This window comes from Staurois parvus, unplaced genomic scaffold (assembly GCF_062004578.1).
Source record: "Staurois parvus isolate SC_StPar_1 unplaced genomic scaffold, SC_StPar_1.0 ptg000276l, whole genome shotgun sequence".
Lineage (NCBI taxonomy): Eukaryota > Metazoa > Chordata > Amphibia > Anura > Ranidae > Staurois > Staurois parvus.
Genome location: NW_028318072.1, coordinates 2,590,024 through 2,618,007, shown reverse-complemented (window position 1 = coordinate 2,618,007; position 27,984 = coordinate 2,590,024). Strand labels below are relative to the sequence as shown.

General features: G+C 46.9%; 33 non-coding genes across 33 annotated transcripts; all 33 read right to left on the bottom strand.

Moving 5' to 3' along the window:
* Window positions 1-11: 11 nt before the first annotated feature.
* TRNAI-UAU (transfer RNA isoleucine (anticodon UAU)) lies at window positions 12-104 on the bottom strand. The gene is given in 2 exon segments: window positions 12-47; window positions 67-104. It is a non-coding gene; the product is annotated as a tRNA-Ile (tRNA).
* Window positions 105-1,252: 1,148 nt separating this feature from the next.
* Window positions 1,253-1,325, bottom strand: TRNAR-CCU (transfer RNA arginine (anticodon CCU)). Its single transcript has one exon. It is a non-coding gene; the product is annotated as a tRNA-Arg (tRNA).
* Window positions 1,326-1,740: 415 nt separating this feature from the next.
* On the bottom strand, window positions 1,741-1,833 carry TRNAI-UAU (transfer RNA isoleucine (anticodon UAU)). Its single transcript is given in 2 exon segments — window positions 1,741-1,776; window positions 1,796-1,833. It is a non-coding gene; the product is annotated as a tRNA-Ile (tRNA).
* Window positions 1,834-2,981: 1,148 nt separating this feature from the next.
* On the bottom strand, window positions 2,982-3,054 carry TRNAR-CCU (transfer RNA arginine (anticodon CCU)). The gene has a single exon. It is a non-coding gene; the product is annotated as a tRNA-Arg (tRNA).
* Window positions 3,055-3,469: 415 nt separating this feature from the next.
* Window positions 3,470-3,562, bottom strand: TRNAI-UAU (transfer RNA isoleucine (anticodon UAU)). The gene is given in 2 exon segments: window positions 3,470-3,505; window positions 3,525-3,562. It is a non-coding gene; the product is annotated as a tRNA-Ile (tRNA).
* A 1,148-nt stretch (window positions 3,563-4,710) lies between these two features.
* Window positions 4,711-4,783, bottom strand: TRNAR-CCU (transfer RNA arginine (anticodon CCU)). The gene has a single exon. It is a non-coding gene; the product is annotated as a tRNA-Arg (tRNA).
* A 415-nt stretch (window positions 4,784-5,198) lies between these two features.
* Window positions 5,199-5,291, bottom strand: TRNAI-UAU (transfer RNA isoleucine (anticodon UAU)). Its single transcript is given in 2 exon segments — window positions 5,199-5,234; window positions 5,254-5,291. It is a non-coding gene; the product is annotated as a tRNA-Ile (tRNA).
* A 1,148-nt stretch (window positions 5,292-6,439) lies between these two features.
* On the bottom strand, window positions 6,440-6,512 carry TRNAR-CCU (transfer RNA arginine (anticodon CCU)). Its single transcript has one exon. It is a non-coding gene; the product is annotated as a tRNA-Arg (tRNA).
* A 415-nt stretch (window positions 6,513-6,927) lies between these two features.
* Window positions 6,928-7,020, bottom strand: TRNAI-UAU (transfer RNA isoleucine (anticodon UAU)). The gene is given in 2 exon segments: window positions 6,928-6,963; window positions 6,983-7,020. It is a non-coding gene; the product is annotated as a tRNA-Ile (tRNA).
* A 1,148-nt stretch (window positions 7,021-8,168) lies between these two features.
* Window positions 8,169-8,241, bottom strand: TRNAR-CCU (transfer RNA arginine (anticodon CCU)). The gene has a single exon. It is a non-coding gene; the product is annotated as a tRNA-Arg (tRNA).
* Window positions 8,242-8,656: 415 nt separating this feature from the next.
* On the bottom strand, window positions 8,657-8,749 carry TRNAI-UAU (transfer RNA isoleucine (anticodon UAU)). The gene is given in 2 exon segments: window positions 8,657-8,692; window positions 8,712-8,749. It is a non-coding gene; the product is annotated as a tRNA-Ile (tRNA).
* Window positions 8,750-9,897: 1,148 nt separating this feature from the next.
* Window positions 9,898-9,970, bottom strand: TRNAR-CCU (transfer RNA arginine (anticodon CCU)). Its single transcript has one exon. It is a non-coding gene; the product is annotated as a tRNA-Arg (tRNA).
* Window positions 9,971-10,385: 415 nt separating this feature from the next.
* On the bottom strand, window positions 10,386-10,478 carry TRNAI-UAU (transfer RNA isoleucine (anticodon UAU)). The gene is given in 2 exon segments: window positions 10,386-10,421; window positions 10,441-10,478. It is a non-coding gene; the product is annotated as a tRNA-Ile (tRNA).
* A 1,148-nt stretch (window positions 10,479-11,626) lies between these two features.
* On the bottom strand, window positions 11,627-11,699 carry TRNAR-CCU (transfer RNA arginine (anticodon CCU)). Its single transcript has one exon. It is a non-coding gene; the product is annotated as a tRNA-Arg (tRNA).
* A 415-nt stretch (window positions 11,700-12,114) lies between these two features.
* Window positions 12,115-12,207, bottom strand: TRNAI-UAU (transfer RNA isoleucine (anticodon UAU)). Its single transcript is given in 2 exon segments — window positions 12,115-12,150; window positions 12,170-12,207. It is a non-coding gene; the product is annotated as a tRNA-Ile (tRNA).
* Window positions 12,208-13,355: 1,148 nt separating this feature from the next.
* Window positions 13,356-13,428, bottom strand: TRNAR-CCU (transfer RNA arginine (anticodon CCU)). Its single transcript has one exon. It is a non-coding gene; the product is annotated as a tRNA-Arg (tRNA).
* Window positions 13,429-13,840: 412 nt separating this feature from the next.
* On the bottom strand, window positions 13,841-13,933 carry TRNAI-UAU (transfer RNA isoleucine (anticodon UAU)). The gene is given in 2 exon segments: window positions 13,841-13,876; window positions 13,896-13,933. It is a non-coding gene; the product is annotated as a tRNA-Ile (tRNA).
* A 1,148-nt stretch (window positions 13,934-15,081) lies between these two features.
* TRNAR-CCU (transfer RNA arginine (anticodon CCU)) lies at window positions 15,082-15,154 on the bottom strand. Its single transcript has one exon. It is a non-coding gene; the product is annotated as a tRNA-Arg (tRNA).
* Window positions 15,155-15,569: 415 nt separating this feature from the next.
* TRNAI-UAU (transfer RNA isoleucine (anticodon UAU)) lies at window positions 15,570-15,662 on the bottom strand. The gene is given in 2 exon segments: window positions 15,570-15,605; window positions 15,625-15,662. It is a non-coding gene; the product is annotated as a tRNA-Ile (tRNA).
* Window positions 15,663-16,810: 1,148 nt separating this feature from the next.
* TRNAR-CCU (transfer RNA arginine (anticodon CCU)) lies at window positions 16,811-16,883 on the bottom strand. The gene has a single exon. It is a non-coding gene; the product is annotated as a tRNA-Arg (tRNA).
* Window positions 16,884-17,298: 415 nt separating this feature from the next.
* On the bottom strand, window positions 17,299-17,391 carry TRNAI-UAU (transfer RNA isoleucine (anticodon UAU)). The gene is given in 2 exon segments: window positions 17,299-17,334; window positions 17,354-17,391. It is a non-coding gene; the product is annotated as a tRNA-Ile (tRNA).
* Window positions 17,392-18,539: 1,148 nt separating this feature from the next.
* On the bottom strand, window positions 18,540-18,612 carry TRNAR-CCU (transfer RNA arginine (anticodon CCU)). The gene has a single exon. It is a non-coding gene; the product is annotated as a tRNA-Arg (tRNA).
* Window positions 18,613-19,027: 415 nt separating this feature from the next.
* Window positions 19,028-19,120, bottom strand: TRNAI-UAU (transfer RNA isoleucine (anticodon UAU)). Its single transcript is given in 2 exon segments — window positions 19,028-19,063; window positions 19,083-19,120. It is a non-coding gene; the product is annotated as a tRNA-Ile (tRNA).
* Window positions 19,121-20,268: 1,148 nt separating this feature from the next.
* TRNAR-CCU (transfer RNA arginine (anticodon CCU)) lies at window positions 20,269-20,341 on the bottom strand. Its single transcript has one exon. It is a non-coding gene; the product is annotated as a tRNA-Arg (tRNA).
* A 415-nt stretch (window positions 20,342-20,756) lies between these two features.
* Window positions 20,757-20,849, bottom strand: TRNAI-UAU (transfer RNA isoleucine (anticodon UAU)). The gene is given in 2 exon segments: window positions 20,757-20,792; window positions 20,812-20,849. It is a non-coding gene; the product is annotated as a tRNA-Ile (tRNA).
* Window positions 20,850-21,997: 1,148 nt separating this feature from the next.
* On the bottom strand, window positions 21,998-22,070 carry TRNAR-CCU (transfer RNA arginine (anticodon CCU)). The gene has a single exon. It is a non-coding gene; the product is annotated as a tRNA-Arg (tRNA).
* A 415-nt stretch (window positions 22,071-22,485) lies between these two features.
* TRNAI-UAU (transfer RNA isoleucine (anticodon UAU)) lies at window positions 22,486-22,578 on the bottom strand. Its single transcript is given in 2 exon segments — window positions 22,486-22,521; window positions 22,541-22,578. It is a non-coding gene; the product is annotated as a tRNA-Ile (tRNA).
* A 1,148-nt stretch (window positions 22,579-23,726) lies between these two features.
* On the bottom strand, window positions 23,727-23,799 carry TRNAR-CCU (transfer RNA arginine (anticodon CCU)). Its single transcript has one exon. It is a non-coding gene; the product is annotated as a tRNA-Arg (tRNA).
* Window positions 23,800-24,214: 415 nt separating this feature from the next.
* Window positions 24,215-24,307, bottom strand: TRNAI-UAU (transfer RNA isoleucine (anticodon UAU)). Its single transcript is given in 2 exon segments — window positions 24,215-24,250; window positions 24,270-24,307. It is a non-coding gene; the product is annotated as a tRNA-Ile (tRNA).
* A 1,148-nt stretch (window positions 24,308-25,455) lies between these two features.
* TRNAR-CCU (transfer RNA arginine (anticodon CCU)) lies at window positions 25,456-25,528 on the bottom strand. The gene has a single exon. It is a non-coding gene; the product is annotated as a tRNA-Arg (tRNA).
* A 415-nt stretch (window positions 25,529-25,943) lies between these two features.
* On the bottom strand, window positions 25,944-26,036 carry TRNAI-UAU (transfer RNA isoleucine (anticodon UAU)). Its single transcript is given in 2 exon segments — window positions 25,944-25,979; window positions 25,999-26,036. It is a non-coding gene; the product is annotated as a tRNA-Ile (tRNA).
* A 1,148-nt stretch (window positions 26,037-27,184) lies between these two features.
* On the bottom strand, window positions 27,185-27,257 carry TRNAR-CCU (transfer RNA arginine (anticodon CCU)). The gene has a single exon. It is a non-coding gene; the product is annotated as a tRNA-Arg (tRNA).
* Window positions 27,258-27,672: 415 nt separating this feature from the next.
* Window positions 27,673-27,765, bottom strand: TRNAI-UAU (transfer RNA isoleucine (anticodon UAU)). The gene is given in 2 exon segments: window positions 27,673-27,708; window positions 27,728-27,765. It is a non-coding gene; the product is annotated as a tRNA-Ile (tRNA).
* Between the last annotated feature and the right edge of the window lie 219 nt (window positions 27,766-27,984).

Sequence of the window (27,984 nt, the reverse complement as noted above, 5' to 3'; positions counted from 1 at the left end):
AAGGAAAAGCATGCTCCAGGTGAGGCTCGAACTCACAACCTCGGCATTGCTCAACAGATACTGCCATATAAGTACCGCGCGCTGACCGATTGCGCCACTGGAGCGCTGTCTTTAGCGGGCAGATTCCTCATCCATCTCGCCTCAGTTTATCGTAGGCCTCCAAGTAATCCTGCACCTAAACTCCTGCTCGCCTCAGAAAGAAGGGAATGGTCCTTCTTTCCTAGCAAGAAATGGTAGGTAAGAGGTACTGCTAGAAAAAACACTGCCAAAGTCACTTGACTGGAGCTCAAGGACAGCTTTTAAAGATAAAAGGGAGAGCTGTTTTGAGAAGAGGAAAAAATGAAATTGAAAATGCTATCGTGACGTGTCAGCCATGTATTCATGCACATTTGAAAAGTTACTGAAAGAGCCACTGTAAACCAAGAAGTGTCAGGTTATGCCAAGTCCCTCTAGAATGCAGCATGCCAAAGTCAGTTTGTGGGTAAACCCAGCTAAAGCGCAAGAGTTCTTTATAGATCTGAAAAGCCACTCTCCAGCGACTGGGTTGAGAATTTTGATGCTCTGTTTGGCAGAAAAGCTGGCGATCCACATGAGGTTCGATTTCTGCCCTCTTGCGGCAAGCAGACATCTGAACACGTTCCAGAGCAGCAACTATTTTTGTGAATCTCAGGAAACGCAACAACACCATGTCATTTGAGGCAAAGGAGGCACAGCGCTAAGGTGCGATTCTGACTGCTATTCATATAGCTTGATACATCAAGAAAAACACTTCTGGGACTGACACAAAAAGGTCGGAAATGCCTTCCCGCTGTTTAAGCTTACCTAGGATGCCTGTCAAGATGGCCATTTCCCTTGAGGATGGCCATTTCCCAGTGGAGATTTGCATGCCACCGCGGGATGTCAGGAGAATGCCGGACGGATGGCAAAAGTCCTTCCTAAGAAAAGCTGCTTTTCCTTTCTGTGGAGTTGGACACTTTTTTTGTCCGAAGCGCTGCTGGAGATTAGTATTTGTATCTTTTCCAGAGCATGCTGGTCAACTAAGCCAAGTCATCTGAGGCACACTGTACTTCTGCGACATAGTGATTGGCACACACATTTAGATTAAGGCATCAGGAGAGAGGACTTCAGGGACTGACACGTGAAGCAGAGAAAGGTAGCTGCCCTCGGTGATGGTTTTTATATTTCATTCTTGGCTGATGTTTGAAGCTGCCTGGAAGGAGTCCTGGCTTAAAGGAACAAGCAAGATATCCGACACCCCAGATGGGACTCGAACCCACAATCCCTGGCTTAGGAGGCCAGTGCCTTATCCATTAGGCCACTGGGGCTTGCCTCAAGACCCTGCCAAAGCTTCTTCTTTTCTCCTGTAGAGGTCATCCGTTCTTCTTCTTGCCAAGGTAAGGGTGGCAAGGTCTCTGTTTTGATTTTCCCTTGCAAACGTCCTACAGAATTCCAAGCAGATTGAGCTACGGAGTCAGAAGAATGGGTTTGCTCAAACTGAAAAGCAGTGTCGTAGCTCCCCACACCTCTTTTCAAGAAGTAGCACATTCTGGTTATCACTTTTGTTCCACAATTTAGAGCATGCGCTCAGTGTAAGTGAAAGACAGCTCATTCAAGCACCACTGGCGAAAACACCCTTCACTTTCTTTGACCGCTTACAGCCTTGCGGTAAAGTTCTCAGGCCGCAGGGTGTAACAGCTGATTAAATATTCCATTAAAAAAGGCAAAAAGGAAGGAAAAGCATGCTCCAGGTGAGGCTCGAACTCACAACCTCGGCATTGCTCAACAGATACTGCCATATAAGTACCGCGCGCTGACCGATTGCGCCACTGGAGCGCTGTCTTTAGCGGGCAGATTCCTCATCCATCTCGCCTCAGTTTATCGTAGGCCTCCAAGTAATCCTGCACCTAAACTCCTGCTCGCCTCAGAAAGAAGGGAATGGTCCTTCTTTCCTAGCAAGAAATGGTAGGTAAGAGGTACTGCTAGAAAAAACACTGCCAAAGTCACTTGACTGGAGCTCAAGGACAGCTTTTAAAGATAAAAGGGAGAGCTGTTTTGAGAAGAGGAAAAAATGAAATTGAAAATGCTATCGTGACGTGTCAGCCATGTATTCATGCACATTTGAAAAGTTACTGAAAGAGCCACTGTAAACCAAGAAGTGTCAGGTTATGCCAAGTCCCTCTAGAATGCAGCATGCCAAAGTCAGTTTGTGGGTAAACCCAGCTAAAGCGCAAGAGTTCTTTATAGATCTGAAAAGCCACTCTCCAGCGACTGGGTTGAGAATTTTGATGCTCTGTTTGGCAGAAAAGCTGGCGATCCACATGAGGTTCGATTTCTGCCCTCTTGCGGCAAGCAGACATCTGAACACGTTCCAGAGCAGCAACTATTTTTGTGAATCTCAGGAAACGCAACAACACCATGTCATTTGAGGCAAAGGAGGCACAGCGCTAAGGTGCGATTCTGACTGCTATTCATATAGCTTGATACATCAAGAAAAACACTTCTGGGACTGACACAAAAAGGTCGGAAATGCCTTCCCGCTGTTTAAGCTTACCTAGGATGCCTGTCAAGATGGCCATTTCCCTTGAGGATGGCCATTTCCCAGTGGAGATTTGCATGCCACCGCGGGATGTCAGGAGAATGCCGGACGGATGGCAAAAGTCCTTCCTAAGAAAAGCTGCTTTTCCTTTCTGTGGAGTTGGACACTTTTTTTGTCCGAAGCGCTGCTGGAGATTAGTATTTGTATCTTTTCCAGAGCATGCTGGTCAACTAAGCCAAGTCATCTGAGGCACACTGTACTTCTGCGACATAGTGATTGGCACACACATTTAGATTAAGGCATCAGGAGAGAGGACTTCAGGGACTGACACGTGAAGCAGAGAAAGGTAGCTGCCCTCGGTGATGGTTTTTATATTTCATTCTTGGCTGATGTTTGAAGCTGCCTGGAAGGAGTCCTGGCTTAAAGGAACAAGCAAGATATCCGACACCCCAGATGGGACTCGAACCCACAATCCCTGGCTTAGGAGGCCAGTGCCTTATCCATTAGGCCACTGGGGCTTGCCTCAAGACCCTGCCAAAGCTTCTTCTTTTCTCCTGTAGAGGTCATCCGTTCTTCTTCTTGCCAAGGTAAGGGTGGCAAGGTCTCTGTTTTGATTTTCCCTTGCAAACGTCCTACAGAATTCCAAGCAGATTGAGCTACGGAGTCAGAAGAATGGGTTTGATCAAACTGAAAAGCAGTGTCGTAGCTCCCCACACCTCTTTTCAACAAGTAGCACATTCTGGTTATCACTTTTGTTCCACAATTTAGAGCATGCGCTCAGTGTAAGTGAAAGACAGCTCATTCAAGCACCACTGGCGAAAACACCCTTCACTTTCTTTGACCGCTTACAGCCTTGCGGTAAAGTTCTCAGGCCGCAGGGTGTAACAGCTGATTAAATATTCCATTAAAAAAGGCAAAAAGGAAGGAAAAGCATGCTCCAGGTGAGGCTCGAACTCACAACCTCGGCATTGCTCAACAGATACTGCCATATAAGTACCGCGCGCTGACCGATTGCGCCACTGGAGCGCTGTCTTTAGCGGGCAGATTCCTCATCCATCTCGCCTCAGTTTATCGTAGGCCTCCAAGTAATCCTGCACCTAAACTCCTGCTCGCCTCAGAAAGAAGGGAATGGTCCTTCTTTCCTAGCAAGAAATGGTAGGTAAGAGGTACTGCTAGAAAAAACACTGCCAAAGTCACTTGACTGGAGCTCAAGGACAGCTTTTAAAGATAAAAGGGAGAGCTGTTTTGAGAAGAGGAAAAAATGAAATTGAAAATGCTATCGTGACGTGTCAGCCATGTATTCATGCACATTTGAAAAGTTACTGAAAGAGCCACTGTAAACCAAGAAGTGTCAGGTTATGCCAAGTCCCTCTAGAATGCAGCATGCCAAAGTCAGTTTGTGGGTAAACCCAGCTAAAGCGCAAGAGTTCTTTATAGATCTGAAAAGCCACTCTCCAGCGACTGGGTTGAGAATTTTGATGCTCTGTTTGGCAGAAAAGCTGGCGATCCACATGAGGTTCGATTTCTGCCCTCTTGCGGCAAGCAGACATCTGAACACGTTCCAGAGCAGCAACTATTTTTGTGAATCTCAGGAAACGCAACAACACCATGTCATTTGAGGCAAAGGAGGCACAGCGCTAAGGTGCGATTCTGACTGCTATTCATATAGCTTGATACATCAAGAAAAACACTTCTGGGACTGACACAAAAAGGTCGGAAATGCCTTCCCGCTGTTTAAGCTTACCTAGGATGCCTGTCAAGATGGCCATTTCCCTTGAGGATGGCCATTTCCCAGTGGAGATTTGCATGCCACCGCGGGATGTCAGGAGAATGCCGGACGGATGGCAAAAGTCCTTCCTAAGAAAAGCTGCTTTTCCTTTCTGTGGAGTTGGACACTTTTTTTGTCCGAAGCGCTGCTGGAGATTAGTATTTGTATCTTTTCCAGAGCATGCTGGTCAACTAAGCCAAGTCATCTGAGGCACACTGTACTTCTGCGACATAGTGATTGGCACACACATTTAGATTAGGGCATCAGGAGAGAGGACTTCAGGGACTGACACGTGAAGCAGAGAAAGGTAGCTGCCCTCGGTGATGGTTTTTATATTTCATTCTTGGCTGATGTTTGAAGCTGCCTGGAAGGAGTCCTGGCTTAAAGGAACAAGCAAGATATCCGACACCCCAGATGGGACTCAAACCCACAATCCCTGGCTTAGGAGGCCAGTGCCTTATCCATTAGGCCACTGGGGCTTGCCTCAAGACCCTGCCAAAGCTTCTTCTTTTCTCCTGTAGAGGTCATCCGTTCTTCTTCTTGCCAAGGTAAGGGTGGCAAGGTCTCTGTTTTGATTTTCCCTTGCAAACGTCCTACAGAATTCCAAGCAGATTGAGCTACGGAGTCAGAAGAATGGGTTTGCTCAAACTGAAAAGCAGTGTCGTAGCTCCCCACACCTCTTTTCAACAAGTAGCACATTCTGGTTATCACTTTTGTTCCACAATTTAGAGCATGCGCTCAGTGTAAGTGAAAGACAGCTCATTCAAGCACCACTGGCGAAAACACCCTTCACTTTCTTTGACCGCTTACAGCCTTGCGGTAAAGTTCTCAGGCCGCAGGGTGTAACAGCTGATTAAATATTCCATTAAAAAAGGCAAAAAGGAAGGAAAAGCATGCTCCAGGTGAGGCTCGAACTCACAACCTCGGCATTGCTCAACAGATACTGCCTTATAAGTACCGCGCGCTGACCGATTGCGCCACTGGAGCGCTGTCTTTAGCGGGCAGATTCCTCATCCATCTCGCCTCAGTTTATCGTAGGCCTCCAAGTAATCCTGCACCTAAACTCCTGCTCGCCTCAGAAAGAAGGGAATGGTCCTTCTTTCCTAGCAAGAAATGGTAGGTAAGAGGTACTGCTAGAAAAAACACTGCCAAAGTCACTTGACTGGAGCTCAAGGACAGCTTTTAAAGATAAAAGGGAGAGCTGTTTTGAGAAGAGGAAAAAATGAAATTGAAAATGCTATCGTGACGTGTCAGCCATGTATTCATGCACATTTGAAAAGTTACTGAAAGAGCCACTGTAAACCAAGAAGTGTCAGGTTATGCCAAGTCCCTCTAGAATGCAGCATGCCAAAGTCAGTTTGTGGGTAAACCCAGCTAAAGCGCAAGAGTTCTTTATAGATCTGAAAAGCCACTCTCCAGCGACTGGGTTGAGAATTTTGATGCTCTGTTTGGCAGAAAAGCTGGCGATCCACATGAGGTTCGATTTCTGCCCTCTTGCGGCAAGCAGACATCTGAACACGTTCCAGAGCAGCAACTATTTTTGTGAATCTCAGGAAACGCAACAACACCATGTCATTTGAGGCAAAGGAGGCACAGCGCTAAGGTGCGATTCTGACTGCTATTCATATAGCTTGATACATCAAGAAAAACACTTCTGGGACTGACACAAAAAGGTCGGAAATGCCTTCCCGCTGTTTAAGCTTACCTAGGATGCCTGTCAAGATGGCCATTTCCCTTGAGGATGGCCATTTCCCAGTGGAGATTTGCATGCCACCGCGGGATGTCAGGAGAATGCCGGACGGATGGCAAAAGTCCTTCCTAAGAAAAGCTGCTTTTCCTTTCTGTGGAGTTGGACACTTTTTTTGTCCGAAGCGCTGCTGGAGATTAGTATTTGTATCTTTTCCAGAGCATGCTGGTCAACTAAGCCAAGTCATCTGAGGCACACTGTACTTCTGCGACATAGTGATTGGCACACACATTTAGATTAGGGCATCAGGAGAGAGGACTTCAGGGACTGACACGTGAAGCAGAGAAAGGTAGCTGCCCTCGGTGATGGTTTTTATATTTCATTCTTGGCTGATGTTTGAAGCTGCCTGGAAGGAGTCCTGGCTTAAAGGAACAAGCAAGATATCCGACACCCCAGATGGGACTCAAACCCACAATCCCTGGCTTAGGAGGCCAGTGCCTTATCCATTAGGCCACTGGGGCTTGCCTCAAGACCCTGCCAAAGCTTCTTCTTTTCTCCTGTAGAGGTCATCCGTTCTTCTTCTTGCCAAGGTAAGGGTGGCAAGGTCTCTGTTTTGATTTTCCCTTGCAAACGTCCTACAGAATTCCAAGCAGATTGAGCTACGGAGTCAGAAGAATGGGTTTGCTCAAACTGAAAAGCAGTGTCGTAGCTCCCCACACCTCTTTTGAACAAGTAGCACATTCTGGTTATCACTTTTGTTCCACAATTTAGAGCATGCGCTCAGTGTAAGTGAAAGACAGCTCATTCAAGCACCACTGGCGAAAACACCCTTCACTTTCTTTGACCGCTTACAGCCTTGCGGTAAAGTTCTCAGGCCGCAGGGTGTAACAGCTGATTAAATATTCCATTAAAAAAGGCAAAAAGGAAGGAAAAGCATGCTCCAGGTGAGGCTCAAACTCACAACCTCGGCATTGCTCAACAGATACTGCCATATAAGTACCGCGCGCTGACCGATTGCGCCACTGGAGCGCTGTCTTTAGCGGGCAGATTCCTCATCCATCTCGCCTCAGTTTATCGTAGGCCTCCAAGTATTCCTGCACCTAAACTCCTGCTCGCCTCAGAAAGAAGGGAATGGTCCTTCTTTCCTAGCAAGAAATGGTAGGTAGGAGGTACTGCTAGAAAAAACACTGCCAAAGTCACTTGACTGGAGCTCAAGGACAGCTTTTAAAGATAAAAGGGAGAGCCGTTTTGAGAAGAGGAAAAAATGAAATTGAAAATGCTATCGTGACGTGTCAGCCATGTATTCATGCACATTTGAAAAGTTACTGAAAGAGCCACTGTAAACCAAGAAGTGTCAGGTTATGCCAAGTCCCTCTAGAATGCAGCATGCCAAAGTCAGTTTGTGGGTAAACCCAGCTAAAGCGCAAGAGTTCTTTATAGATCTGAAAAGCCACTCTCCAGCGACTGGGTTGAGAATTTTGATGCTCTGTTTGGCAGAAAAGCTGGCGATCCACATGAGGTTCGATTTCTGCCCTCTTGCGGCAAGCAGACATCTGAACACGTTCCAGAGCAGCAACTATTTTTGTGAATCTCAGGAAACGCAACAACACCATGTCATTTGAGGCAAAGGAGGCACAGCGCTAAGGTGCGATTCTGACTGCTATTCATATAGCTTGATACATCAAGAAAAACACTTCTGGGACTGACACAAAAAGGTCGGAAATGCCTTCCCGCTGTTTAAGCTTACCTAGGATGCCTGTCAAGATGGCCATTTCCCTTGAGGATGGCCATTTCCCAGTGGAGATTTGCATGCCACCGCGGGATGTCAGGAGAATGCCGGACGGATGGCAAAAGTCCTTCCTAAGAAAAGCTGCTTTTCCTTTCTGTGGAGTTGGACACTTTTTTTGTCCGAAGCGCTGCTGGAGATTAGTATTTGTATCTTTTCCAGAGCATGCTGGTCAACTAAGCCAAGTCATCTGAGGCACACTGTACTTCTGCGACATAGTGATTGGCACACACATTTAGATTAAGGCATCAGGAGAGAGGACTTCAGGGACTGACACGTGAAGCAGAGAAAGGTAGCTGCCCTCGGTGATGGTTTTTATATTTCATTCTTGGCTGATGTTTGAAGCTGCCTGGAAGGAGTCCTGGCTTAAAGGAACAAGCAAGATATCCGACACCCCAGATGGGACTCGAACCCACAAACCCTGGCTTAGGAGGCCAGTGCCTTATCCATTAGGCCACTGGGGCTTGCCTCAAGACCCTGCCAAAGCTTCTTCTTTTCTCCTGTAGAGGTCATCCGTTCTTCTTCTTGCCAAGGTAAGGGTGGCAAGGTCTCTGTTTTGATTTTCCCTTGCAAACGTCCTACAGAATTCCAAGCAGATTGAGCTACGGAGTCAGAAGAATGGGTTTGCTCAAACTGAAAAGCAGTGTCGTAGCTCCCCACACCTCTTTTGAACAAGTAGCACATTCTGGTTATCACTTTTGTTCCACAATTTAGAGCATGCGCTCAGTGTAAGTGAAAGACAGCTCATTCAAGCACCACTGGCGAAAACACCCTTCACTTTCTTTGACCGCTTACAGCCTTGCGGTAAAGTTCTCAGGCCGCAGGGTGTAACAGCTGATTAAATATTCCATTAAAAAAGGCAAAAAGGAAGGAAAAGCATGCTCCAGGTGAGGCTCGAACTCACAACCTCGGCATTGCTCAACAGATACTGCCATATAAGTACCGTGCGCTGACCGATTGCGCCACTGGAGCGCTGTCTCTAGTGGGCAGATTCCTCATCCATCTCGCCTCAGTTTATCGTAGGCCTCCAAGTAATCCTGCACCTAAACTCCTGCTCGCCTCAGAAAGAAGGGAATGGTCCTTCTTTCCTAGCAAGAAATGGTAGGTAAGAGGTACTGCTAGAAAAAACACTGCCAAAGTCACTTGACTGGAGCTCAAGGACAGCTTTTAAAGATAAAAGGGAGAGCTGTTTTGAGAAGAGGAAAAAATGAAATTGAAAATGCTATCGTGACGTGTCAGCCATGTATTCATGCACATTTGAAAAGTTACTGAAAGAGCCACTGTAAACCAAGAAGTGTCAGGTTATGCCAAGTCCCTCTAGAATGCAGCATGCCAAAGTCAGTTTGTGGGTAAACCCAGCTAAAGCGCAAGAGTTCTTTATAGATCTGAAAAGCCACTCTCCAGCGACTGGGTTGAGAATTTCGATGCTCTGTTTGGCAGAAAAGCTGGCGATCCACATGAGGTTCGATTTCTGCCCTCTTGCGGCAAGCAGACATCTGAACACGTTCCAGAGCAGCAACTATTTTTGTGAATCTCAGGAAACGCAACAACACCATGTCATTTGAGGCAAAGGAGGCACAGCGCTAAGGTGCGATTCTGACTGCTATTCATATAGCTTGATACATCAAGAAAAACACTTCTGGGACTGACACAAAAAGGTCGGAAATGCCTTCCCGCTGTTTAAGCTTACCTAGGATGCCTGTCAAGATGGCCATTTCCCTTGAGGGTGGCCATTTCCCAGTGGAGATTTGCATGCCACCGCGGGATGTCAGGAGAATGCCGGACGGATGGCAAAAGTCCTTCCTAAGAAAAGCTGCTTTTCCTTTCTGTGGAGTTGGACACTTTTTTTGTCCGAAGCGCTGCTGGAGATTAGTATTTGTATCTTTTCCAGAGCATGCTGGTCAACTAAGCCAAGTCATCTGAGGCACACTGTACTTCTGCGACATAGTGATTGGCACACACATTTAGATTAAGGCATCAGGAAAGAGGACTTCAGGGACTGACACGTGAAGCAGAGAAAGGTAGCTGCCCTCGGTGATGGTTTTTATATTTCATTCTTGGCTGATGTTTGAAGCTGCCTGGAAGGAGTCCTGGCTTAAAGGAACAAGCAAGATATCCGACACCCCAGATGGGACTCGAACCCACAATGCCTGGCGTAGGAGGCCAGTGCCTTATCCATTAGGCCACTGGGGCTTGCCTGAAGACCCTGCCAAAGCTTCTTCTTTTCTCCTGTAGAGGTCATCCGTTCTTCTTCTTGCCAAGGTAAGGGTGGCAAGGTCTCTGTTTTGATTTTCCCTTGCAAACGTCCTACAGAATTCCAAGCAGATTGAGCTACGGAGTCAGAAGAATGGGTTTGCTCAAACTGAAAAGCAGTGTCGTAGCTCCCCACACCTCTTTTCAACAAGTAGCACATTCTGGTTATCACTTTTGTTCCACAATTTAGAGAATGCGCTCAGTGTAAGTGAAAGACAGCTCATTCAAGCACCACTGGCGAAAACACCCTTCACTTTCTTTGACCGCTTACAGCCTTGCGGTAAAGTTCTCAGGCCGCAGGGTGTAACAGCTGATTAAATATTCCATTAAAAAAGGCAAAAAGGAAGGAAAAGCATGCTCCAGGTGAGGCTCGAACTCACAACCTCGGCATTGCTCAACAGATACTGCCATATAAGTACCGTGCGCTGACCGATTGCGCCACTGGAGCGCTGTCTCTAGTGGGCAGATTCCTCATCCATCTCGCCTCAGTTTATCGTAGGCCTCCAAGTAATCCTGCACCTAAACTCCTGCTCGCCTCAGAAAGAAGGGAATGGTCCTTCTTTCCTAGCAAGAAATGGTAGGTAAGAGGTACTGCTAGAAAAAACACTGCCAAAGTCACTTGACTGGAGCTCAAGGACAGCTTTTAAAGATAAAAGGGAGAGCTGTTTTGAGAAGAGGAAAAAATGAAATTGAAAATGCTATCGTGACGTGTCAGCCATGTATTCATGCACATTTGAAAAGTTACTGAAAGAGCCACTGTAAACCAAGAAGTGTCAGGTTATGCCAAGTCCCTCTAGAATGCAGCATGCCAAAGTCAGTTTGTGGGTAAACCCAGCTAAAGCGCAAGAGTTCTTTATAGATCTGAAAAGCCACTCTCCAGCGACTGGGTTGAGAATTTTGATGCTCTGTTTGGCAGAAAAGCTGGCGATCCACATGAGGTTCAATTTCTGCCCTCTTGCGGCAAGCAGACATCTGAACACGTTCCAGAGCAGCAACTATTTTTGTGAATCTCAGGAAACGCAACAACACCATGTCATTTGAGGCAAAGGAGGCACAGCGCTAAGGTGCGATTCTGACTGCTATTCATATAGCTTGATACATCAAGAAAAACACTTCTGGGACTGACACAAAAAGGTCGGAAATGCCTTCCCGCTGTTTAAGCTTACCTAGGATGCCTGTCAAGATGGCCATTTCCCTTGAGGATGGCCATTTCCCAGTGGAGATTTGCATGCCACCGCGGGATGTCAGGAGAATGCCGGACGGATGGCAAAAGTCCTTCCTAAGAAAAGCTGCTTTTCCTTTCTGTGGAGTTGGACACTTTTTTTGTCCGAAGCGCTGCTGGAGATTAGTATTTGTATCTTTTCCAGAGCATGCTGGTCAACTAAGCCAAGTCATCTGAGGCACACTGTACTTCAGCGAGATAGTGATTGGCACACACATTTGGATTAAGGCATCAGAAGAGAGGACTTCAGGGACTGACACGTGAAGCAGAGAAAGGTAGCTGCCCTCGGTGATGGTTTTTATATTTCATTCTTGGCTGATGTTTGAAGCTGCCTGGAAGGAGTCCTGGCTTAAAGGAACAAGCAAGATATCCGACACCCCAGATGGGACTCAAACCCACAATCCCTGGCTTAGGAGGCCAGTGCCTTATCCATTAGGCCACTGGGGCTTGCCTCAAGACCCTGCCAAAGCTTCTTCTTTTCTCCTGTAGAGGTCATCCGTTCTTCTTCTTGCCAAGGTAAGGGTGGCAAGGTCTCTGTTTTGATTTTCCCTTGCAAACGTCCTACAGAATTCCAAGCAGATTGAGCTACGGAGTCAGAAGAATGGGTTTGCTCAAACTGAAAAGCAGTGTCGTAGCTCCCCACACCTCTTTTGAACAAGTAGCACATTCTGGTTATCACTTTTGTTCCACAATTTAGAGCATGCGCTCAGTGTAAGTGAAAGACAGCTCATTCAAGCACCACTGGCGAAAACACCCTTCACTTTCTTTGACCGCTTACAGCCTTGCGGTAATGTTCTCAGGCCGCAGGGTGTAACAGCTGATTAAATATTCCATTAAAAAAGGCAAAAAGGAAGGAAAAGCATGCTCCAGGTGAGGCTCGAACTCACAACCTCGGCATTGCTCAACAGATACTGCCATATAAGTACCGCGCGCTGACCGATTGCGCCACTGGAGCGCTGTCTTTAGCGGGCAGATTCCTCATCCATCTCGCCTCAGTTTATCGTAGGCCTCCAAGTATTCCTGCACCTAAACTCCTGCTCGCCTCAGAAAGAAGGGAATGGTCCTTCTTTCCTAGCAAGAAATGGTAGGTAAGAGGTACTGCTAGAAAAAACACTGCCAAAGTCACTTGACTGGAGCTCAAGGACAGCTTTTAAAGATAAAAGGGAGAGCTGTTTTGAGAAGAGGAAAAAATGAAATTGAAAATGCTATCGTGACGTGTCAGCCATGTATTCATGCACATTTGAAAAGTTACTGAAAGAGCCACTGTAAACCAAGAAGTGTCAGGTTATGCCAAGTCCCTCTAGAATGCAGCATGCCAAAGTCAGTTTGTGGGTAAACCCAGCTAAAGCGCAAGAGTTCTTTATAGATCTGAAAAGCCACTCTCCAGCGACTGGGTTGAGAATTTTGATGCTCTGTTTGGCAGAAAAGCTGGCGATCCACATGAGGTTCGATTTCTGCCCTCTTGCGGCAAGCAGACATCTGAACACGTTCCAGAGCAGCAACTATTTTTGTGAATCTCAGGAAACGCAACAACACCATGTCATTTGAGGCAAAGGAGGCACAGCGCTAAGGTGCGATTCTGACTGCTATTCATATAGCTTGATACATCAAGAAAAACACTTCTGGGACTGACACAAAAAGGTCGGAAATGCCTTCCCGCTGTTTAAGCTTACCTAGGATGCCTGTCAAGATGGCCATTTCCCTTGAGGATGGCCATTTCCCAGTGGAGATTTGCATGCCACCGCGGGATGTCAGGAGAATGCCGGACGGATGGCAAAAGTCCTTCCTAAGAAAAGCTGCTTTTCCTTTCTGTGGAGTTGGACACTTTTTTTGTCCGAAGCGCTGCTGGAGATTAGTATTTGTATCTTTTCCAGAGCATGCTGGTCAACTAAGCCAAGTCATCTGAGGCACACTGTACTTCTGCGACATAGTGATTGGCACACACATTTAGATTAAGGCATCAGGAGAGAGGACTTCAGGGACTGACACATGAAGCAGAGAAAGGTAGCTGCCCTCGGTGATGGTTTTTATATTTCATTCTTGGCTGATGTTTGAAGCTGCCTGGAAGGAGTCCTGGCTTAAAGGAACAAGCAAGATATCCTACACCCCAGATGGGACTCGAACCCACAATCCCTGGCTTAGGAGGCCAGTGCCTTATCCATTAGGCCACTGGGGCTTGCCTCAAGACCCTGCCAAAGCTTCTTCTTTTCTCCTGTAGAGGTCATCCGTTCTTCTTGCCAAGGTAAGGGTGGCAAGGTCTCTGTTTTGATTTTCCCTTGCAAACGTCCTACAGAATTCCAAGCAGATTGAGCTACGGAGTCAGAAGAATGGGTTTGCTCAAACTGAAAAGCAGTGTCGTAGCTCCCCACACCTCTTTTCAAGAAGTAGCACATTCTGGTTATCACTTTTGTTCCACAATTTAGAGCATGCGCTCAGTGTAAGTGAAAGACAGCTCATTCAAGCACCACTGGCGAAAACACCCTTCACTTTCTTTGACCGCTTACAGCCTTGCGGTAAAGTTCTCAGGCCGCAGGGTGTAACAGCTGATTAAATATTCCATTAAAAAAGGCAAAAAGGAAGGAAAAGCATGCTCCAGGTGAGGCTCGAACTCACAACCTCGGCATTGCTCAACAGAAATTGCCATATAAGTACCGCGCGCTGACCGATTGCGCCACTGGAGCGCTGTCTTTAGCGGGCAGATTCCTCATCCATCTCGCCTCAGTTTATCGTAGGCCTCCAAGTAATCCTGCACCTAAACTCCTGCTCGCCTCAGAAAGAAGGGAATGGTCCTTCTTTCCTAGCAAGAAATGGTAGGTAAGAGGTACTGCTAGAAAAAACACTGCCAAAGTCACTTGACTGGAGCTCAAGGACAGCTTTTAAAGATAAAAGGGAGAGCTGTTTTGAGAAGAGGAAAAAATGAAATTGAAAATGCTATCGTAACGTGTCAGCCATGTATTCATGCACATTTGAAAAGTTACTGAAAGAGCCACTGTAAACCAAGAAGTGTCAGGTTATGCCAAGTCCCTCTAGAATGCAGCATGCCAAAGTCAGTTTGTGGGTAAACCCAGCTAAAGCGCAAGAGTTCTTTATAGATCTGAAAAGCCACTCTCCAGCGACTGGGTTGAGAATTTTGATGCTCTGTTTGGCAGAAAAGCTGGCGATCCACATGAGGTTCGATTTCTGCCCTCTTGCGGCAAGCAGACATCTGAACACGTTCCAGAGCAGCAACTATTTTTGTGAATCTCAGGAAACGCAACAACACCATGTCATTTGAGGCAAAGGAGGCACAGCGCTAAGGTGCGATTCTGACTGCTATTCATATAGCTTGATACATCAAGAAAAACACTTCTGGGACTGACACAAAAAGGTCGGAAATGCCTTCCCGCTGTTTAAGCTTACCTAGGATGCCTGTCAAGATGGCCATTTCCCTTGAGGATGGCCATTTCCCAGTGGAGATTTGCATGCCACCGCGGGATGTCAGGAGAATGCCGGACGGATGGCAAAAGTCCTTCCTAAGAAAAGCTGCTTTTCCTTTCTGTGGAGTTGGACACTTTTTTTGTCCGAAGCGCTGCTGGAGATTAGTATTTGTATCTTTTCCAGAGCATGCTGGTCAACTAAGCCAAGTCATCTGAGGCACACTGTACTTCTGCGACATAGTGATTGGCACACACATTTAGATTAAGGCATCAGGAGAGAGGACTTCAGGGACTGACACGTGAAGCAGAGAAAGGTAGCTGCCCTCGGTGATGGTTTTTATATTTCATTCTTGGCTGATGTTTGAAGCTGCCTGGAAGGAGTCCTGGCTTAAAGGAACAAGCAAGATATCCGACACCCCAGATGGGACTCGAACCCACAATCCCTGGCTTAGGAGGCCAGTGCCTTATCCATTAGGCCACTGGGGCTTGCCTCAAGACCCTGCCAAAGCTTCTTCTTTTCTCCTGTAGAGGTCATCCGTTCTTCTTCTTGCCAAGGTAAGGGTGGCAAGGTCTCTGTTTTGATTTTCCCTTGCAAACGTCCTACAGAATTCCAAGCAGATTGAGCTACGGAGTCAGAAGAATGGGTTTGCTCAAACTGAAAAGCAGTGTCGTAGCTCCCCACACCTCTTTTCAAGAAGTAGCACATTCTGGTTATCACTTTTGTTCCACAATTTAGAGCATGCGCTCAGTGTAAGTGAAAGACAGCTCATTCAAGCACCACTGGCGAAAACACCCTTCACTTTCTTTGACCGCTTACAGCCTTGCGGTAAAGTTCTCAGGCCGCAGGGTGTAACAGCTGATTAAATATTCCATTAAAAAAGGCAAAAAGGAAGGAAAAGCATGCTCCAGGTGAGGCTCGAACTCACAACCTCGGCATTGCTCAACAGATACTGCCATATAAGTACCGCGCGCTGACCGATTGCGCCACTGGAGCGCTGTCTTTAGCGGGCAGATTCCTCATCCATCTCGCCTCAGTTTATCGTAGGCCTCCAAGTAATCCTGCACCTAAACTCCTGCTCGCCTCAGAAAGAAGGGAATGGTCCTTCTTTCCTAGCAAGAAATGGTAGGTAAGAGGTACTGCTAGAAAAAACACTGCCAAAGTCACTTGACTGGAGCTCAAGGACAGCTTTTAAAGATAAAAGGGAGAGCCGTTTTGAGAAGAGGAAAAAATGAAATTGAAAATGCTATCGTGACGTGTCAGCCATGTATTCATGCACATTTGAAAAGTTACTGAAAGAGCCACTGTAAACCAAGAAGTGTCAGGTTATGCCAAGTCCCTCTAGAATGCAGCATGCCAAAGTCAGTTTGTGGGTAAACCCAGCTAAAGCGCAAGAGTTCTTTATAGATCTGAAAAGCCACTCTCCAGCGACTGGGTTGAGAATTTTGATGCTCTGTTTGGCAGAAAAGCTGGCGATCCACATGAGGTTCGATTTCTGCCCTCTTGCGGCAAGCAGACATCTGAACACGTTCCAGAGCAGCAACTATTTTTGTGAATCTCAGGAAACGCAACAACACCATGTCATTTGAGGCAAAGGAGGCACAGCGCTAAGGTGCGATTCTGACTGCTATTCATATAGCTTGATACATCAAGAAAAACACTTCTGGGACTGACACAAAAAGGTCGGAAATGCCTTCCCGCTGTTTAAGCTTACCTAGGATGCCTGTCAAGATGGCCATTTCCCTTGAGGATGGCCATTTCCCAGTGGAGATTTGCATGCCACCGCGGGATGTCAGGAGAATGCCGGACGGATGGCAAAAGTCCTTCCTAAGAAAAGCTGCTTTTCCTTTCTGTGGAGTTGGACACTTTTTTTGTCCGAAGCGCTGCTGGAGATTAGTATTTGTATCTTTTCCAGAGCATGCTGGTCAACTAAGCCAAGTCATCTGAGGCACACTGTACTTCTGCGACATAGTGATTGGCACACACATTTAGATTAAGGCATCAGGAGAGAGGACTTCAGGGACTGACACGTGAAGCAGAGAAAGGTAGCTGCCCTCGGTGATGGTTTTTATATTTCATTCTTGGCTGATGTTTGAAGCTGCCTGGAAGGAGTCCTGGCTTAAAGGAACAAGCAAGATATCCTACACCCCAGATGGGACTCGAACCCACAATCCCTGGCTTAGGAGGCCAGTGCCTTATCCATTAGGCCACTGGGGCTTGCCTCAAGACCCTGCCAAAGCTTCTTCTTTTCTCCTGTAGAGGTCATCCGTTCTTCTTCTTGCCAAGGTAAGGGTGGCAAGGTCTCTGTTTTGATTTTCCCTTGCAAACGTCCTACAGAATTCCAAGCAGATTGAGCTACGGAGTCAGAAGAATGGGTTTGCTCAAACTGAAAAGCAGTGTCGTAGCTCCCCACACCTCTTTTCAAGAAGTAGCACATTCTGGTTATCACTTTTGTTCCACAATTTAGAGCATGCGCTCAGTGTAAGTGAAAGACAGCTCATTCAAGCACCACTGGCGAAAACACCCTTCACTTTCTTTGACCGCTTACAGCCTTGCGGTAAAGTTCTCAGGCCGCAGGGTGTAACAGCTGATTAAATATTCCATTAAAAAAGGCAAAAAGGAAGGAAAAGCATGCTCCAGGTGAGGCTCGAACTCACAACCTCGGCATTGCTCAACAGATACTGCCATATAAGTACCGCGCGCTGACCGATTGCGCCACTGGAGCGCTGTCTTTAGCGGGCAGATTCCTCATCCATCTCGCCTCAGTTTATCGTAGGCCTCCAAGTAATCCTGCACCTAAACTCCTGCTCGCCTCAGAAAGAAGGGAATGGTCCTTCTTTCCTAGCAAGAAATGGTAGGTAAGAGGTACTGCTAGAAAAAACACTGCCAAAGTCACTTGACTGGAGCTCAAGGACAGCTTTTAAAGATAAAAGGGAGAGCTGTTTTGAGAAGAGGAAAAAATGAAATTGAAAATGCTATCGTGACGTGTCAGCCATGTATTCATGCACATTTGAAAAGTTACTGAAAGAGCCACTGTAAACCAAGAAGTGTCAGGTTATGCCAAGTCCCTCTAGAATGCAGCATGCCAAAGTCAGTTTGTGGGTAAACCCAGCTAAAGCGCAAGAGTTCTTTATAGATCTGAAAAGCCACTCTCCAGCGACTGGGTTGAGAATTTTGATGCTCTGTTTGGCAGAAAAGCTGGCGATCCACATGAGGTTCGATTTCTGCCCTCTTGCGGCAAGCAGACATCTGAACACGTTCCAGAGCAGCAACTATTTTTGTGAATCTCAGGAAACGCAACAACACCATGTCATTTGAGGCAAAGGAGGCACAGCGCTAAGGTGCGATTCTGACTGCTATTCATATAGCTTGATACATCAAGAAAAACACTTCTGGGACTGACACAAAAAGGTCGGAAATGCCTTCCCGCTGTTTAAGCTTACCTAGGATGCCTGTCAAGATGGCCATTTCCCTTGAGGATGGCCATTTCCCAGTGGAGATTTGCATGCCACCGCGGGATGTCAGGAGAATGCCGGACGGATGGCAAAAGTCCTTCCTAAGAAAAGCTGCTTTTCCTTTCTGTGGAGTTGGACACTTTTTTTGTCCGAAGCGCTGCTGGAGATTAGTATTTGTATCTTTTCCAGAGCATGCTGGTCAACTAAGCCAAGTCATCTGAGGCACACTGTACTTCTGCGACATAGTGATTGGCACACACATTTAGATTAAGGCATCAGGAGAGAGGACTTCAGGGACTGACACGTGAAGCAGAGAAAGGTAGCTGCCCTCGGTGATGGTTTTTATATTTCATTCTTGGCTGATGTTTGAAGCTGCCTGGAAGGAGTCCTGGCTTAAAGGAACAAGCAAGATATCCGACACCCCAGATGGGACTCGAACCCACAATCCCTGGCTTAGGAGGCCAGTGCCTTATCCATTAGGCCACTGGGGCTTGCCTCAAGACCCTGCCAAAGCTTCTTCTTTTCTCCTGTAGAGGTCATCCGTTCTTCTTCTTGCCAAGGTAAGGGTGGCAAGGTCTCTGTTTTGATTTTCCCTTGCAAACGTCCTACAGAATTCCAAGCAGATTGAGCTACGGAGTCAGAAGAATGGGTTTGCTCAAACTGAAAAGCAGTGTCGTAGCTCCCCACACCTCTTTTCAACAAGTAGCACATTCTGGTTATCACTTTTGTTCCACAATTTAGAGCATGCGCTCAGTGTAAGTGAAAGACAGCTCATTCAAGCACCACTGGCGAAAACACCCTTCACTTTCTTTGACCGCTTACAGCCTTGCGGTAAAGTTCTCAGGCCGCAGGGTGTAACAGCTGATTAAATATTCCATTAAAAAAGGCAAAAAGGAAGGAAAAGCATGCTCCAGGTGAGGCTCGAACTCACAACCTCGGCATTGCTCAACAGATACTGCCATATAAGTACCGCGCGCTGACCGATTGCGCCACTGGAGCGCTGTCTTTAGCGGGCAGATTCCTCATCCATCTCGCCTCAGTTTATCGTAGGCCTCCAAGTAATCCTGCACCTAAACTCCTGCTCGCCTCAGAAAGAAGGGAATGGTCCTTCTTTCCTAGCAAGAAATGGTAGGTAAGAGGTACTGCTAGAAAAAACACTGCCAAAGTCACTTGACTGGAGCTCAAGGACAGCTTTTAAAGATAAAAGGGAGAGCTGTTTTGAGAAGAGGAAAAAATGAAATTGAAAATGCTATCGTGACGTGTCAGCCATGTATTCATGCACATTTGAAAAGTTACTGAAAGAGCCACTGTAAACCAAGAAGTGTCAGGTTATGCCAAGTCCCTCTAGAATGCAGCATGCCAAAGTCAGTTTGTGGGTAAACCCAGCTAAAGCGCAAGAGTTCTTTATAGATCTGAAAAGCCACTCTCCAGCGACTGGGTTGAGAATTTTGATGCTCTGTTTGGCAGAAAAGCTGGCGATCCACATGAGGTTCGATTTCTGCCCTCTTGCGGCAAGCAGACATCTGAACACGTTCCAGAGCAGCAACTATTTTTGTGAATCTCAGGAAACGCAACAACACCATGTCATTTGAGGCAAAGGAGGCACAGCGCTAAGGTGCGATTCTGACTGCTATTCATATAGCTTGATACATCAAGAAAAACACTTCTGGGACTGACACAAAAAGGTCGGAAATGCCTTCCCGCTGTTTAAGCTTACCTAGGATGCCTGTCAAGATGGCCATTTCCCTTGAGGATGGCCATTTCCCAGTGGAGATTTGCATGCCACCGCGGGATGTCAGGAGAATGCCGGACGGATGGCAAAAGTCCTTCCTAAGAAAAGCTGCTTTTCCTTTCTGTGGAGTTGGACACTTTTTTTGTCCGAAGCGCTGCTGGAGATTAGTATTTGTATCTTTTCCAGAGCATGCTGGTCAACTAAGCCAAGTCATCTGAGGCACACTGTACTTCTGCGACATAGTGATTGGCACACACATTTAGATTAAGGCATCAGGAGAGAGGACTTCAGGGACTGACACGTGAAGCAGAGAAAGGTAGCTGCCCTCGGTGATGGTTTTTATATTTCATTCTTGGCTGATGTTTGAAGCTGCCTGGAAGGAGTCCTGGCTTAAAGGAACAAGCAAGATATCCGACACCCCAGATGGGACTCAAACCCACAATCCCTGGCTTAGGAGGCCAGTGCCTTATCCATTAGGCCACTGGGGCTTGCCTCAAGACCCTGCCAAAGCTTCTTCTTTTCTCCTGTAGAGGTCATCCGTTCTTCTTCTTGCCAAGGTAAGGGTGGCAAGGTCTCTGTTTTGATTTTCCCTTGCAAACGTCCTACAGAATTCCAAGCAGATTGAGCTATGGAGTCAGAAGAATGGGTTTGCTCAAACTGAAAAGCAGTGTCGTAGCTCCCCACACCTCTTTTCAACAAGTAGCACATTCTGGTTATCACTTTTGTTCCACAATTTAGAGCATGCGCTCAGTGTAAGTGAAAGACAGCTCATTCAAGCACCACTGGCGAAAACACCCTTCACTTTCTTTGACCGCTTACAGCCTTGCGGTAAAGTTCTCAGGCCGCAGGGTGTAACAGCTGATTAAATATTCCATTAAAAAAGGCAAAAAGGAAGGAAAAGCATGCTCCAGGTGAGGCTCGAACTCACAACCTCGGCATTGCTCAACAGATACTGCCATATAAGTACCGCGCGCTGACCGATTGCGCCACTGGAGCGCTGTCTTTAGCGGGCAGATTCCTCATCCATCTCGCCTCAGTTTATCGTAGGCCTCCAAGTAATCCTGCACCTAAACTCCTGCTCGCCTCAGAAAGAAGGGAATGGTCCTTCTTTCCTAGCAAGAAATGGTAGGTAAGAGGTACTGCTAGAAAAAACACTGCCAAAGTCACTTGACTGGAGCTCAAGGACAGCTTTTAAAGATAAAAGGGAGAGCTGTTTTGAGAAGAGGAAAAAATGAAATTGAAAATGCTATCGTGACGTGTCAGCCATGTATTCATGCACATTTGAAAAGTTACTGAAAGAGCCACTGTAAACCAAGAAGTGTCAGGTTATGCCAAGTCCCTCTAGAATGCAGCATGCCAAAGTCAGTTTGTGGGTAAACCCAGCTAAAGCGCAAGAGTTCTTTATAGATCTGAAAAGCCACTCTCCAGCGACTGGGTTGAGAATTTTGATGCTCTGTTTGGCAGAAAAGCTGGCGATCCACATGAGGTTCGATTTCTGCCCTCTTGCGGCAAGCAGACATCTGAACACGTTCCAGAGCAGCAACTATTTTTGTGAATCTCAGGAAACGCAACAACACCATGTCATTTGAGGCAAAGGAGGCACAGCGCTAAGGTGCGATTCTGACTGCTATTCATATAGCTTGATACATCAAGAAAAACACTTCTGGGACTGACACAAAAAGGTCGGAAATGCCTTCCCGCTGTTTAAGCTTACCTAGGATGCCTGTCAAGATGGCCATTTCCCTTGAGGATGGCCATTTCCCAGTGGAGATTTGCATGCCACCGCGGGATGTCAGGAGAATGCCGGACGGATGGCAAAAGTCCTTCCTAAGAAAAGCTGCTTTTCCTTTCTGTGGAGTTGGACACTTTTTTTGTCCGAAGCGCTGCTGGAGATTAGTATTTGTATCTTTTCCAGAGCATGCTGGTCAACTAAGCCAAGTCATCTGAGGCACACTGTACTTCTGCGACATAGTGATTGGCACACACATTTAGATTAGGGCATCAGGAGAGAGGACTTCAGGGACTGACACGTGAAGCAGAGAAAGGTAGCTGCCCTCGGTGATGGTTTTTATATTTCATTCTTGGCTGATGTTTGAAGCTGCCTGGAAGGAGTCCTGGCTTAAAGGAACAAGCAAGATATCCGACACCCCAGATGGGACTCAAACCCACAATCCCTGGCTTAGGAGGCCAGTGCCTTATCCATTAGGCCACTGGGGCTTGCCGCAAGACCCTGCCAAAGCTTCTTCTTTTCTCCTGTAGAGGTCATCCGTTCTTCTTCTTGCCAAGGTAAGGGTGGCAAGGTCTCTGTTTTGATTTTCCCTTGCAAACGTCCTACAGAATTCCAAGCAGATTGAGCTACGGAGTCAGAAGAATGGGTTTGCTCAAACTGAAAAGCAGTGTCGTAGCTCCCCACACCTCTTTTCAACAAGTAGCACATTCTGGTTATCACTTTTGTTCCACAATTTAGAGCATGCGCTCTGTGTAAGTGAAAGACAGCTCATTCAAGCACCACTGGCGAAAACACCCTTCACTTTCTTTGACCGCTTACAGCCTTGCGGTAAAGTTCTCAGGCCGCAGGGTGTAACAGCTGATTAAATATTCCATTAAAAAAGGCAAAAAGGAAGGAAAAGCATGCTCCAGGTGAGGCTCGAACTCACAACCTCGGCATTGCTCAACAGATACTGCCTTATAGGTACCGCGCGCTGACCGATTGCGCCACTGGAGCGCTGTCTTTAGCGGGCAGATTCCTCATCCATCTCGCCTCAGTTTATCGTAGGCCTCCAAGTAATCCTGCACCTAAACTCCTGCTCGCCTCAGAAAGAAGGGAATGGTCCTTCTTTCCTAGCAAGAAATGGTAGGTAAGAGGTACTGCTAGAAAAAACACTGCCAAAGTCACTTGACTGGAGCTCAAGGACAGCTTTTAAAGATAAAAGGGAGAGCTGTTTTGAGAAGAGGAAAAAATGAAATTGAAAATGCTATCGTGACGTGTCAGCCATGTATTCATGCACATTTGAAAAGTTACTGAAAGAGCCACTGTAAACCAAGAAGTGTCAGGTTATGCCAAGTCCCTCTAGAATGCAGCATGCCAAAGTCAGTTTGTGGGTAAACCCAGCTAAAGCGCAAGAGTTCTTTATAGATCTGAAAAGCCACTCTCCAGCGACTGGGTTGAGAATTTTGATGCTCTGTTTGGCAGAAAAGCTGGCGATCCACATGAGGTTCGATTTCTGCCCTCTTGCGGCAAGCAGACATCTGAACACGTTCCAGAGCAGCAACTATTTTTGTGAATCTCAGGAAACGCAACAACACCATGTCATTTGAGGCAAAGGAGGCACAGCGCTAAGGTGCGATTCTGACTGCTATTCATATAGCTTGATACATCAAGAAAAACACTTCTGGGACTGACACAAAAAGGTCGGAAATGCCTTCCCGCTGTTTAAGCTTACCTAGGATGCCTGTCAAGATGGCCATTTCCCTTGAGGATGGCCATTTCCCAGTGGAGATTTGCATGCCACCGCGGGATGTCAGGAGAATGCCGGACGGATGGCAAAAGTCCTTCCTAAGAAAAGCTGCTTTTCCTTTCTGTGGAGTTGGACACTTTTTTTGTCCGAAGCGCTGCTGGAGATTAGTATTTGTATCTTTTCCAGAGCATGCTGGTCAACTAAGCCAAGTCATCTGAGGCACACTGTACTTCTGCGACATAGTGATTGGCACACACATTTAGATTAAGGCATCAGGAGAGAGGACTTCAGGGACTGACACGTGAAGCAGAGAAAGGTAGCTGCCCTCGGTGATGGTTTTTATATTTCATTCTTGGCTGATGTTTGAAGCTGCCTGGAAGGAGTCCTGGCTTAAAGGAACAAGCAAGATATCCGACACCCCAGATGGGACTCAAACCCACAATCCCTGGCTTAGGAGGCCAGTGCCTTATCCATTAGGCCACTGGGGCTTGCCTCAAGACCCTGCCAAAGCTTCTTCTTTTCTCCTGTAGAGGTCATCCGTTCTTCTTCTTGCCAAGGTAAGGGTGGCAAGGTCTCTGTTTTGATTTTCCCTTGCAAACGTCCTACAGAATTCCAAGCAGATTGAGCTACGGAGTCAGAAGAATGGGTTTGCTCAAACTGAAAAGCAGTGTCGTAGCTCCCCACACCTCTTTTCAAGAAGTAGCACATTCTGGTTATCACTTTTGTTCCACAATTTAGAGCATGCGCTCAGTGTAAGTGAAAGACAGCTCATTCAAGCACCACTGGCGAAAACACCCTTCACTTTCTTTGACCGCTTACAGCCTTGCGGTAAAGTTCTCAGGCCGCAGGGTGTAACAGCTGATTAAATATTCCATTAAAAAAGGCAAAAAGGAAGGAAAAGCATGCTCCAGGTGAGGCTCGAACTCACAACCTCGGCATTGCTCAACAGATACTGCCATATAAGTACCGCGCGCTGACCGATTGCGCCACTGGAGCGCTGTCTTTAGCGGGCAGATTCCTCATCCATCTCGCCTCAGTTTATCGTAGGCCTCCAAGTAATCCTGCACCTAAACTCCTGCTCGCCTCAGAAAGAAGGGAATGGTCCTTCTTTCCTAGCAAGAAATGGTAGGTAAGAGGTACTGCTAGAAAAAACACTGCCAAAGTCACTTGACTGGAGCTCAAGGACAGCTTTTAAAGATAAAAGGGAGAGCTGTTTTGAGAAGAGGAAAAAATGAAATTGAAAATGCTATCGTGACGTGTCAGCCATGTATTCATGCACATTTGAAAAGTTACTGAAAGAGCCACTGTAAACCAAGAAGTGTCAGGTTATGCCAAGTCCCTCTAGAATGCAGCATGCCAAAGTCAGTTTGTGGGTAAACCCAGCTAAAGCGCAAGAGTTCTTTATAGATCTGAAAAGCCACTCTCCAGCGACTGGGTTGAGAATTTTGATGCTCTGTTTGGCAGAAAAGCTGGCGATCCACATGAGGTTCGATTTCTGCCCTCTTGCGGCAAGCAGACATCTGAACACGTTCCAGAGCAGCAACTATTTTTGTGAATCTCAGGAAACGCAACAACACCATGTCATTTGAGGCAAAGGAGGCACAGCGCTAAGGTGCGATTCTGACTGCTATTCATATAGCTTGATACATCAAGAAAAACACTTCTGGGACTGACACAAAAAGGTCGGAAATGCCTTCCCGCTGTTTAAGCTTACCTAGGATGCCTGTCAAGATGGCCATTTCCCTTGAGGATGGCCATTTCCCAGTGGAGATTTGCATGCCACCGCGGGATGTCAGGAGAATGCCGGACGGATGGCAAAAGTCCTTCCTAAGAAAAGCTGCTTTTCCTTTCTGTGGAGTTGGACACTTTTTTTGTCCGAAGCGCTGCTGGAGATTAGTATTTGTATCTTTTCCAGAGCATGCTGGTCAACTAAGCCAAGTCATCTGAGGCACACTGTACTTCTGCGACATAGTGATTGGCACACACATTTAGATTAGGGCATCAGGAGAGAGGACTTCAGGGACTGACACGTGAAGCAGAGAAAGGTAGCTGCCCTCGGTGATGGTTTTTATATTTCATTCTTGGCTGATGTTTGAAGCTGCCTGGAAGGAGTCCTGGCTTAAAGGAACAAGCAAGATATCCGACACCCCAGATGGGACTCAAACCCACAATCCCTGGCTTAGGAGGCCAGTGCCTTATCCATTAGGCCACTGGGGCTTGCCGCAAGACCCTGCCAAAGCTTCTTCTTTTCTCCTGTAGAGGTCATCCGTTCTTCTTCTTGCCAAGGTAAGGGTGGCAAGGTCTCTGTTTTGATTTTCCCTTGCAAACGTCCTACAGAATTCCAAGCAGATTGAGCTACGGAGTCAGAAGAATGGGTTTGCTCAAACTGAAAAGCAGTGTCGTAGCTCCCCACACCTCTTTTCAACAAGTAGCACATTCTGGTTATCACTTTTGTTCCACAATTTAGAGCATGCGCTCTGTGTAAGTGAAAGACAGCTCATTCAAGCACCACTGGCGAAAACACCCTTCACTTTCTTTGACCGCTTACAGCCTTGCGGTAAAGTTCTCAGGCCGCAGGGTGTAACAGCTGATTAAATATTCCATTAAAAAAGGCAAAAAGGAAGGAAAAGCATGCTCCAGGTGAGGCTCGAACTCACAACCTCGGCATTGCTCAACAGATACTGCCTTATAGGTACCGCGCGCTGACCGATTGCGCCACTGGAGCGCTGTCTTTAGCGGGCAGATTCCTCATCCATCTCGCCTCAGTTTATCGTAGGCCTCCAAGTAATCCTGCACCTAAACTCCTGCTCGCCTCAGAAAGAAGGGAATGGTCCTTCTTTCCTAGCAAGAAATGGTAGGTAAGAGGTACTGCTAGAAAAAACACTGCCAAAGTCACTTGACTGGAGCTCAAGGACAGCTTTTAAAGATAAAAGGGAGAGCTGTTTTGAGAAGAGGAAAAAATGAAATTGAAAATGCTATCGTGACGTGTCAGCCATGTATTCATGCACATTTGAAAAGTTACTGAAAGAGCCACTGTAAACCAAGAAGTGTCAGGTTATGCCAAGTCCCTCTAGAATGCAGCATGCCAAAGTCAGTTTGTGGGTAAACCCAGCTAAAGCGCAAGAGTTCTTTATAGATCTGAAAAGCCACTCTCCAGCGACTGGGTTGAGAATTTTGATGCTCTGTTTGGCAGAAAAGCTGGCGATCCACATGAGGTTCGATTTCTGCCCTCTTGCGGCAAGCAGACATCTGAACACGTTCCAGAGCAGCAACTATTTTTGTGAATCTCAGGAAACGCAACAACACCATGTCATTTGAGGCAAAGGAGGCACAGCGCTAAGGTGCGATTCTGACTGCTATTCATATAGCTTGATACATCAAGAAAAACACTTCTGGGACTGACACAAAAAGGTCGGAAATGCCTTCCCGCTGTTTAAGCTTACCTAGGATGCCTGTCAAGATGGCCATTTCCCTTGAGGATGGCCATTTCCCAGTGGAGATTTGCATGCCACCGCGGGATGTCAGGAGAATGCCGGACGGATGGCAAAAGTCCTTCCTAAGAAAAGCTGCTTTTCCTTTCTGTGGAGTTGGACACTTTTTTTGTCCGAAGCGCTGCTGGAGATTAGTATTTGTATCTTTTCCAGAGCATGCTGGTCAACTAAGCCAAGTCATCTGAGGCACACTGTACTTCTGCGACATAGTGATTGGCACACACATTTAGATTAGGGCATCAGGAGAGAGGACTTCAGGGACTGACACGTGAAGCAGAGAAAGGTAGCTGCCCTCGGTGATGGTTTTTATATTTCATTCTTGGCTGATGTTTGAAGCTGCCTGGAAGGAGTCCTGGCTTAAAGGAACAAGCAAGATATCCGACACCCCAGATGGGACTCAAACCCACAATCCCTGGCTTAGGAGGCCAGTGCCTTATCCATTAGGCCACTGGGGCTTGCCTCAAGACCCTGCCAAAGCTTCTTCTTTTCTCCTGTAGAGGTCATCCGTTCTTCTTCTTGCCAAGGTAAGGGTGGCAAGGTCTCTGTTTTGATTTTCCCTTGCAAACGTCCTACAGAATTCCAAGCAGATTGAGCTACGGAGTCAGAAGAATGGGTTTGCTCAAACTGAAAAGCAGTGTCGTAGCTCCCCACACCTCTTTTGAACAAGTAGCACATTCTGGTTATCACTTTTGTTCCACAATTTAGAGCATGCGCTCAGTGTAAGTGAAAGACAGCTCATTCAAGCACCACTGGCGAAAACACCCTTCACTTTCTTTGACCGCTTACAGCCTTGCGGTAAAGTTCTCAGGCCGCAGGGTGTAACAGCTGATTAAATATTCCATTAAAAAAGGCAAAAAGGAAGGAAAAGCATGCTCCAGGTGAGGCTCGAACTCACAACCTCGGCATTGCTCAACAGATACTGCCATATAAGTACCGCGCGCTGACCGATTGCGCCACTGGAGCGCTGTCTTTAGCGGGCAGATTCCTCATCCATCTCGCCTCAGTTTATCGTAGGCCTCCAAGTATTCCTGCACCTAAACTCCTGCTCGCCTCAGAAAGAAGGGAATGGTCCTTCTTTCCTAGCAAGAAATGGTAGGTAAGAGGTACTGCTAGAAAAAACACTGCCAAAGTCACTTGACTGGAGCTCAAGGACAGCTTTTAAAGATAAAAGGGAGAGCCGTT